This window comes from Siphateles boraxobius, unplaced genomic scaffold, assembly GCF_051911475.1.
Source record: "Siphateles boraxobius isolate OS27281-9 unplaced genomic scaffold, OSU_SipBor_1 26, whole genome shotgun sequence".
NCBI classification, from domain to species: Eukaryota; Metazoa; Chordata; class Actinopteri; order Cypriniformes; family Leuciscidae; genus Siphateles; species Siphateles boraxobius.
This window is the reverse complement of record NW_027508876.1, coordinates 20,888,700-20,899,327: the sequence shown is the minus strand read 5'-3', so window position 1 is coordinate 20,899,327 and position 10,628 is coordinate 20,888,700. Positions and strand designations below refer to the sequence as shown.

The 10,628-nt window shown below is 36.0% G+C and overlaps 1 long non-coding RNA gene across 1 annotated transcript; it reads left to right on the top strand.

The window, feature by feature from the left end:
• Positions 1-316: 316 nt before the first annotated feature.
• LOC143751976 (uncharacterized) lies at positions 317-5,065 on the top strand. The gene is made up of 3 exons (XR_013207316.1): positions 317-417; positions 1,868-2,018; positions 4,891-5,065. It is a non-coding gene; the product is annotated as an uncharacterized LOC143751976 (long non-coding RNA).
• Positions 5,066-10,628: the final 5,563 nt, after the last annotated feature.

The following is a 10,628-nucleotide window of genomic DNA, read 5'->3' as shown; positions in this document are numbered from 1 at the left end:
CTATCGCTGTTTATTTTGCCTGTGAACCATTTGAGCACAAGATAATGTCTGAATGCCTTTACTTTGTCGGCATGTGGAAAATAGATTTTTTGGAGGGGGTGGAATTGAAACGGCTACTCTTTTCTCTTTCCTCTTTTCTAATGTAAAATCAGCCCATTAAAGCACATAGATAACAAAGCCCCCTGCTGCTCTAACATAGATCTGAATTATTTTCGATTACATCTATACAGGCTCTCCATTGCATTAAACACCAACCAGGCCTGTGACATTTTCTTTGCATTGTTCCCAAGGGCAAGATTGAGTCTGTCCATGCATCCCAGCATGCCCCTGGGCTCTGGCGGAGTGAGGGAGAGAGTGTGTTAACACACAGCAATTTGTCAGGACAGCAGCATTCTCTGAATTGCAGTTCATTGACAGGTAGCTACACAATGCACCAAAGGCAAGCGCTCTGACTCGATAAAAGTGAATGATGCCTTCTCCTAGATGTTCGCTCTTTCTAATTTCCTGTAATGGACTTTTGTATGCTTTTCAGATTTGATTTAAGTCGAAGCGGTCAGTTTTAGAACTCTGTTAGCCAGTTTGCTTCCTCTCTAATTATTTCAGAGTAATTCAAAAGCGGTGTGTAAAATGCTGCTGCTTCTCATATCAACCTAGTTTGCCATCTGCCTCAAATAGCACTCCATTCATAATAACTCTGATTCTGATTTACTTGTGTTCATTATTATTAGAAATAAAAGTGCAGTGGCATAAGTCATCATCTGTTTTGGTTTACAGGTATACAGAGAAATATTGGCATTTCTTTGTCTGCAGCAATTCGCAGTGCTGTATGCACAACAATAAAAGTGATTCACAGGAGGTGTGGATCTTGTTTTTTTACAACGTTTGAATTGACATTTTGTTTGGGTTCATGATTGGTGCCCATAGCTAACCACAGAAATAACTGCCATGATATACAGTAGGTTCGACAGCAACTTAGATGCTGCTACACTGCAAAAAATACTATAATAAATACTATAATAAAATGATTAGTAATTAATTTAGTGAGGCTTGTGCTTAAAACAAGTGAACAATCTGCCAATAGAACAAGACATAATTCTTGTTTATTCAAGATCTATTCTTAGTTAACAAATCAGTTTTCTTCCCTTAATTTTGCTTACATGTAATGTTTTTCCTGGAAAGTAAGATAAAGACACTTTAAAAATTAAATAATTAAATAATTGTATTTTTCAGCCTTGCTTTCCAATAAAATATCTAAACAAAATTGCTATAACTAAGTAGGTATATATTAGTATATATATGTGTATATATATATATATATATATATATATATATATATATATATATATATATATATACACTAAGTTATAGCAATTTGGATATAGCAAGATATAGCTATATATATATATATATATATATGCATGTATATCTTGAAGTAAATTTATTGTATTAGTTTAAGTCATTACTATATTTTTAGTGAAATTTAAAACAAGCACAAAAAAAAACCTGTAACTCAAACAGTAGATGGATAAATGCATCTGTTAAATGCACAAATACAAATATTTACATTTGATATATACATATTATTTATGTCATTATAAATGCATAACATTATATTATCAAAAGTTTGTTTCTCAAGTAAATGTGGCATATTTTAAGGAATTAGTTTTTAGATATTTTTTCCTGTAAAATGAGATATACTTTTGTATTTTTGTTATTTAATTTATTATTATTATTTTTTATTTAATTTCTTTATGTATTATTTTTTTACTGTGTAGCTAATTTTTGTAATTTAACAAGTTTCTAAAAAGAATTGTGTCTTGATCAGTTTTTAATTTCAAATTTTGCATTACTGTCCTCCTCTGCACAGGATAGCTTTGGGTCTGTGGCGAGGTTGGCTAGATTCCCATGGCACACAGAGCAGCTGCCTGAGTTTCAGGGCTCTGGATAAAACTGTTTTTCTTCCCTGCCGAGAGAGCATAATGACAGTAGGGCCCTATGGACCTGCCAGCCATCTGCAGGTACAGGTACACACTCCACCTCCAGCTCTCTCACTCTCTCTCTCTCTCTCTCTCTCTCTCTCTCTCTCTCTCTCTCTCTCTCTCTCTCTCTCTCTCTTTTCGTGCAGTGCTGCTCCAGCTAACTTCCTCTGCACTTTACACTTGTTGAACGTACCCTTTCCATCTGTCCATCATGGCGCCTGCTCCTAGTCTTGGCATGCATGTTGTGCATCTGCTGCCAAGGGAGGGACAGAGGGAGAAAAAGAGAGATGGTGAGAAGGAGAGCAAAAGCAGGCAGTATAGGGCAGATAGCGTATGACATTGTGACAGCAGAGAGAGGTCAAACTCAGCAGGCACAGAACCAAGCAATATCATCAGGAGTGACGCTGTGGGCCTGAACCCCACGGGCCGACCTCCCTGCCACTGCGTCCGAATCTCTAAATCTGTTTTTGTTTGTGCTATATGTTAATTTGACGCAATTACATTGTCAATATGTTACAAATAAGCAGCTCGTTTTTGATCTCTGCTGATTTATTTTATGGTTTTGCAAGATTCTGCATGTGTGTGGTTTACCTAAACATAGCCGTGCTGTACGAAAAACTCACAAAGCCGTCGTGGGATGACCTAGATAACTGAAGCTGAAACGCTGCTCACCCACATAATATTGCCAGATAATTTATGCAGGATTGGCTCGTTTATCTCTTCTAATCATGGTGTTTATCTGGAAAAAAACCCAGCAACTGTCATTTTCTCTACCACACAGAATTTATATATTTTAATACAGATTTATTACAAACATATTAGAGATGCATTTGCAGGCAATGTTTATGTTGAGTATATTATGATAAAAAAACAACGATTGTGCTACTCTTGCCTAAATGCAGATCATTTTAATTACAGATGAAGATATCCAATTAAAATGATTTGCATTTGAGGAGTTGCACAGTATTCATTTATATATATACAAAGAAACGGCAAGTAATACATTGAATTAAACGTTTTAAGGTAAAAAACTTAAATTGTATTTTTTTGTAAAATGTACTCCAGTAATCTTTGATTTATTTACAACTTTGAAAATCCATTTTTTAATAAATGGTAATAAAAACTGTAATAAATATGCCACTGTTATAGAAATTATTTATTATTGTTATATATTTATATTTTATTTCATTTTCATACATGCACATACACTTATATGTATATATACACACATACATACACAGATATATTATACAATATTCTTTTTTCATCCCTCACTCCCACATACCTATGCACTAAACACACAGTCATTATTTTGTGCCGCTATCATGACCCCTGCACACATGCAGCATATGAGCTGGAGAGACGGAGGGGAGGAGGGGTGGAAGATGATGGCGTCTTTCTTTCTTTGCCTTTCTCTGTCCTTGTCACTCCCTCTATTTCCTCTTATTCCAATTTCTCATTCGGTTTCACTCCAATTTTCCATCTTTCGTGCTCACTTTGTTATTCATCTCCTGTTCGTTCCATATACACCGACACACAATGGATAATGAAAGTCAAATAATATCTCTGTTTGGCAAATGGTGCCTAAACTGCACTGAAGGCTCAATTAATCTCTTTTTGACTGTGTGTTTATATCCAGGAAAATATCACCTAGTGTAGAAGATGAGTTAAAATAGGAGAGATCTAATGTAATTTAACTAATACATTTAAGGTGAGAAATATTGTTTACAAATTGCTTTGTATTGGTATGCACACAGTGCTCATGCATGTACGCCTGCATGCTTTCATGAGCGTGTGTGTGTGTGTGTGTGTGTGTCTGTATTTGTGTGTGTGTGTGTGTGTGTGTGTGTGTGTGTGTGTGTGTGTGTGTGTGTGTGTGTGTGTGTGTGTGTGTGTGTGTGTGTGTGTGTGTGTGTGTGTGTGTGTGTGTGTGTGTGTGTGTGTGTGTGTGTGTGTGTGTGTGCTCACTGGCTCTCACAGACAGTTAATAATGTTGCATATTAATCAGGACCCAGGCGCCCTATGGCGGATCAAAGCCTTCAGGTTGAGATTTTCTGCCATTAATTTTCTGAGGATGTGGAAGCGGCATTTAACCCAGCTGGGGCTGCCAAATAGAAGGCAAAACGTTCAATGTCCTTTCCATTACATTCTCCTAAAAACCTTAAATGCTCCTTAAAGGGATAGGTCTCCCAAAAATAAATATTTAATTTCCAAACCTGTATAACTTACTTTCTTCTGTGGAACGCAATAATTTTTTTTGCTGAGCTGCTTCCATACAATGAAAGTGAACAGGGACCAGGTGCAAAAAGGCACTATAAAAGCATCATTCCATATGACCCAAGTGCTGTAAATCTTCTCAAGCCATTTTTAGCATTGTGTGAGAAACAGACTGAAAGTCTATATTCATTGAAAATCATTGAAACCTTTTCTGGATTGCCTTAGTCACATTTAACTTATTTCATGGAAAAGAGCACTTCTGTCTCAAGTCAGGTCTGCGTAGAAATGTTAGAGAGTAAATGATAATCCCTTTTTTTTATCCCTTTAAAATATCCCAGTTTGGTGACATTATTGAAATCTGTTGGCAAAAATAATAAAAATGAAATGTTTTTTGCTAAATATTAAACAGACATTTTTAAAATGTTGTTTATGGTGCTCAATCCCTTTAAAATATCCCAATCTGGTGACGTTATTGATTTCTGTCTGCAAAAATAATAAAGTAAAATGTTTTTGCTAAACTTTATACAGCCATTTTTTAAATGTTGTTTATGGTGCTCAAATGTACTCTGTCTTGAGCAGCTAATTTTGTGTTAAATATATCATGTGCATCCTTTACTTATCAAACACATGCAGTTTTTTGATTGCAAACCCTTCATTAAGCTCTTGTTTCTTTTTGTCGTCTTATATCACCCAGGTCCAAGTCCAGGTTAAGCATGACCAGGTGCAGGAGAAAAGTCTTCTTGCTTCCTCTCAGCTGATTAGTGGAGCTGCTTCATTGGTGCAAATGAGTAAGCTTTTATCCTGCTTGAGTATAATCTGCTTGCATCTTTATTGGCTAAAATGCTGGCATGACCCAGGCTGGCCCAGGTACTGTCCTCAAAAAGGATACTGACACTAATGTCTTCTGACACACACATCCCCCCATGCCTTTCCTGTTAAAGTTACACACACACACACACGCGCGCGCGCTGTGGAAAGAGCTCTCCAAACCCTATGCATGCACTTTTCAATTACACTATTTGTGCAAAAATATATTTTTTATTATAAAAAATATACACCCTATTAAAATACACAATCGCAATGAAGGCGAACGCTTTATAGCTGTCGGTTTTGGTGTAATGGCTGCCTGTTTTCTTCGTATCCTCTTTTGTCCTTAAAAGACGTTGCTTTGCCTAGCTGCACAGATCCTTGGAGCATCTTTCCTATCTGTCCGTCCCTCTCTATGCTGCAACACAGCCTGTTATTTCAAGGAAAGTGCAACCTTTGCCTTGGGCTTTAATTATGTTCAATTTGCCAAGCCGAGCCTGAAAAATTCAGAGGGTAAAAAAGCTCTATGACCTATTTATTAATGCTGCGTTGGGTCTAAAGCTACACTGAGATCAGCACTGAATCACTCAACAATAACACATCTCTAGAGAACAGAATGCATCAATTGCGCTGTACTCCTCTCTCACAGCACGGAAATCATTATTTTATAATAGATAACTGACCAGTTAAATTACTTTATCATTATTAAAATAAATGTAAAATTTAGTAGATGAGCGTGATCTGTCTTTGGCGTATATTATTTAAAAGAACCTTAAATCTTTATATATATATATATATATATATATATATATATATATATATATATATATATATATATATATATATATATATATATAATTTGTTCTTTATTATTATTATTTTAGATTTTTTTAGACTTTTTTCTCGAACAAGGCAATCAATTTTTGGTTTGTTTTTTCAGTTCCTTGTACTGTTTGGTTGAGCTCTGCTCTATCTAAAGCAGTGGAAAAGCGAATTTTCTTTGTGTCGATACCGAAGGAAAAGCATGAATGATTTATGGGTCAATCTGAAGGTTTCCCCAGCAGTGCAGTCACTTCTTCAGCCCTACAGCAGACAGAGACCCCCTTCCACACACTGAAGTCTGCAGTCATGCAAATGAGAACGTTCTCCAGCCAAGGCATTTGACAATTAGTTTTATTTTTAGAGCTTGTCCGATTTACCAATTAAGACAAGGGTTCGTTATAGTCAGGGAGAATGAAAGCGTGGAATATTTTACAAACATAAGATTTATCTGAAGAGGGCATTGGTATTTTATAAATCAGATTTTAGTAAAGAAAAAATGTCTGTGCTCCATGACAGTCCTCATTATGTCTATTGAAAATCCCCATAAAACATGGAAACCCGACGTGTGTGTGTGTGTGTGTGTGTGTGTGTGTGTGTGTGTGTGTGTGTGTGTGTGTGTGTGTGTGTGTGTGTGTGCCCTGTCATTTCACCTTCCTCTCTCTTCTCAATAGCACACACCTCTCCATCTTCACAATTCGACTGTGGGAAAGATGTTATCAAGATTATATTGAGTTCATGTCAACATCATGATTTACTTCATTTAGAGAGCAACCACTTAAATATTTAAATGCAGAAAAAACGCTTTTGTTACTACAGTCACTGTTCATCCACAATACAAAAAGTAAAAAGACTGATGACATATTTGTGGTGTTAAAGTGGTAATTTGTAGTTATAATAGCTAGAAAGCAAAATATCTTCTGAGATCTACTATGTTGTCATGTTTTTGACACAATGTTACCCTGAAGCCTGCACAGAAATAGAATCCAGATTGCAGTTTTAACTGAAGTGTGTTTGTCCCGCTCACCTTCCACTCTTACCTGGTTTCCTTACTAAAAACAGAGGATTCTGAGAGGTTGTTTTTGAATTTTTCTAAAAGCAATTTTTCTTTGGTATCTTTTGGTTTCAAAATTAGTGTTTGACTCTCAGAATGACCCTGAAAAGAAAATAGAGTATTCCATCTCCCAACCCTATGACCCTTAATTATCAGTTCTTAAGTCTTAATTCTAAAAAGAAGAAAAAAAACATTGATTTAGTAAGACATTGATTTGAATTATAAACAGGCTGACATATTACGCTCAAATATTATATTATTTTCTCCATTGAGGTGATACACTACCTTTAAAAAGTTTGGGGTATTTTTTAAAGAAATGATTACATTTATTGGGTAATAAGGCATTAAATAAAAATAGTAAAATACATTTATAATGTAACAAAACATTTCGATTTCAAATAAACGCTGTTCTTTTGGACTTTATATACATTAAAGAATCCTGGGGGGGGGAAGTATCATGGTTTCCTCAAAAATATTAAACAACTGCTTTAAACATTGATAATAATAAGAAATATTTCTTGAGCAACAAATCAGCATATTAGACTGATTTCTAAAGGATCATGTGGCACTGATGACTGAATTAATGATGCTGAAAATTAAGCTTTGCCATGACAGAAATAAATTACATTTTACAATATATTAAAATAGAAAACAGTTATTTTAAATTAGAATAAATTTTCATAATACAAATTTGATTTTTTTTTTTAAATGCAGCCTTAATTAGTGAGCATAAAAGATTTCTTTCAAAAACATTAAAAATTCTTACAGACCGTAATATATATTCCCATTTCTGCAGCAAATCTGGATCATGGATCATTATACTGTATATATGCAATATAAAGATGATGAAAACTGCAAAATGAACCTCAATAGTTCTGGAGTTCTGAATAATAAGATCAGCTTTCATGGATGCAAATACACAAATGCTAATATCCCCAAATTATTCATGGCAATAAAACTCCTTGCATATAAATAATTTGGTCCAAGACTGCTGCAAGAACTAACATTATGCATATGCATACAATTATATAAATTCTAAAGGGTTGTTGAAGATGAAGCTCTTTTAGAAGTTTGTACAATATAATAAATGCATCCATCATCTAATCTTTCCACCCATAATAGTACGCCACAAAGATGTCTGACCTCCAAAGCCCAGGTGGAGGTACAAAATATCAAAGTTGTCTCATTCCATATTAACATGTAGCTCGTAACCCTCCAATGGCTTCATTTATGGTTATTTGTTTACTTTCAATTGAGGGATGCAGCATTGCTCTATTTAAGCATCATTACACTGGTGGAGAGGAGCTCCATCTCACTTCACCTACGATTCCAGTTAATCGTTCTGTATCGATCTCCCTGATGACGACGCATTTGATTGTGTTTTGACAGAAAATGTCACAACGCTATAATCTTTGTTGGTGGTGGCAAAGAGCTTTCAGAACAGACTCACAACACATTTAAACCCTATTGTGTCACAATATAAAGACCAAGTGCATCACTAATGCAATTTGACTAGACCGAGCAATTGTGTGGAAGAAGATAGCGCATTTTCATGGGAGGGGAGAAGCTTTTAAACTGTCACCTCAACTGTCTTCCCTTCTAGAGAGGAAACCTTTTAACTGGGAATGTCCCCGTGTTGGCCTAAGCTCTCTAATGGTGGAAAAACAGTGCCTCCTCCTCCCATAATAGGGTGACGATCTTTGTTTTTTCACCCGCTAAGCATTTTTCAAATTTTCAAATGAGTAGGAAAGATACTAGATTGAATGGAAGTAATGGTAAAAATGTATAGTCAGTTGTTGTGAAACACAGTGGGCCATATCACACACCCGACGCAATGCAGCGCCAAGCGCGACGCAAGTGTTTTTTACTTGTGTCAGCCCGACGCAGTTATCATTTTCACGTCCTGTGCCACGTTGTTAAAATAACAAATGCATTTGCGCCCATGGGCGTGCTGGTCTGAAAATGGGGTGTGTTCAGGCGCATTGTTGGCACGTTGCTATTTTGAGGCAACTGAAATAGTATTGGCGCAGTATTTTCTTTTGTTATTTAAAGAGCGTGTTAGTAATGTGCGCCTATTTGCGGGTCCACAGCGCGCGTACACTGCTAATTACACACACAGGGACTCGCAGCAGCACACAAACATGCCAAATATTTAAAATAAAACACACCAAATATTCATTAAGAGAATTGGGACAACCCTACCATTTTTCCCGTTTTTAAACTAGCAAAAGTGGATTCGGACACTCCCTAAGTGCACTTGCCCTCTGTGCTTAAGACCATGCTCTCAGATCGTTAAAATAGGGCCCAGTATCTCAGCCCGTTCTGAGAGTCTTTTTGCTTACTCTTAAAAAAATGTAATTTACTTATAAATGCATGTTTGGAACAGCATGAGGGATTCTTCTTTTCATGCTCTTTTGCTGTGCAATTACAATAAACGGAGAACTGTTTAAAGCTTTCAAGCTTCAAAAAGGATGCAAATCACAGTAAGAATGTCATCAAAGTAGTCTATATGACTTGCACAGTGTATTTCAAGACTTAAGATAGCTTTGTGTGATGTTAACAAATTAGAGTCTAGGATTTATTTTTAGAAGTTTCTAACAGCAATAATCTTTGGTTTGCAGGTGTCTGACTCTCTGAATGACCCTGAAAAGACATAAATTGGAGGAAAATAGAGTGTTCGAGTTATTTTCAGTGAATAAGTTGATTCAATTTACAATTCTGTCTGGGATTCATTCACAAATTAGACTGATTCAGTTCTTGAGTTCACCCCACTGACTCTGGAGGTACATTATCAGTTAATAACAACTTGAATTAAAGTCATATAAACTGCTTTTAATGATACATATGATTCTTTTATGGGGTTTTTGCATCCTCTTTCAAGCTTCAGTCTCCATTTATTGTAATTGCACGGAAAAGACTGCTCAAGATGTTCAAAACTTCTCCTTTTGTGTTCCAGAGAAGAAAGATAGCTAGTAAATGATGAAAGAGTTTTCATTTTAGGTGAATGATTCCTTTAAGCCTGAGGGAGATGAGATGTCAGCCATGATTCAGAGTGGCTCCTTTTATCAATTTGTTTATTTCCACTTCTTGTTTCTTGATCTCACAGGAGAATCGCTGGAAAATATACAAGTGAAGTCATTCATTTTGATTTTTTTTCACCATACTTAGCAACCCACACAGCTCATGTAAATAGAAGCTTTTTTGGAGGACTCTGTGTGCTGCGGTGAAACTCTCTGTAACTGTGGAATAAAAGTAAATAAATTTACAAAATGTTCAAAGTTCAAGATTGTTTATTTTAAAAAATGAAATTATCATTAACCATGACAAAGATGATGCGCCTGCGTTTCGCACACCAAGCATGAATAATGTATAGTAAGCCTTGGGCTATAGATTGAGTGTGAATATTCATTAATTTGTTTGCCCTTTGGGAGGTTATGCATATTCAAACAAAGGCGTGCTCAAGCCCCATGTTTGCCAACTTGTCTGTCCATAGTCTGTGCGAGTAAATTACAGAATAAGTGCCGATAACTCCCTTCAGTTGGGCTCGAGTCACTGTGTCTGTTCCTCTTTAGAAGGACATCATGTCAACTTTGCTAGTGGGTAAATGGTTTAAACTTAGATTACTTATTTCACAGAAGGAACCCAGCTAGCTCTTTAAGTGCTAAATCACTAAATCCTATTACTTAGCCAGAAAGAATCAGCTCTGATTGCACTGATAGGATGCAGCAGACCTGCGCTGCACAGGTCAAGCC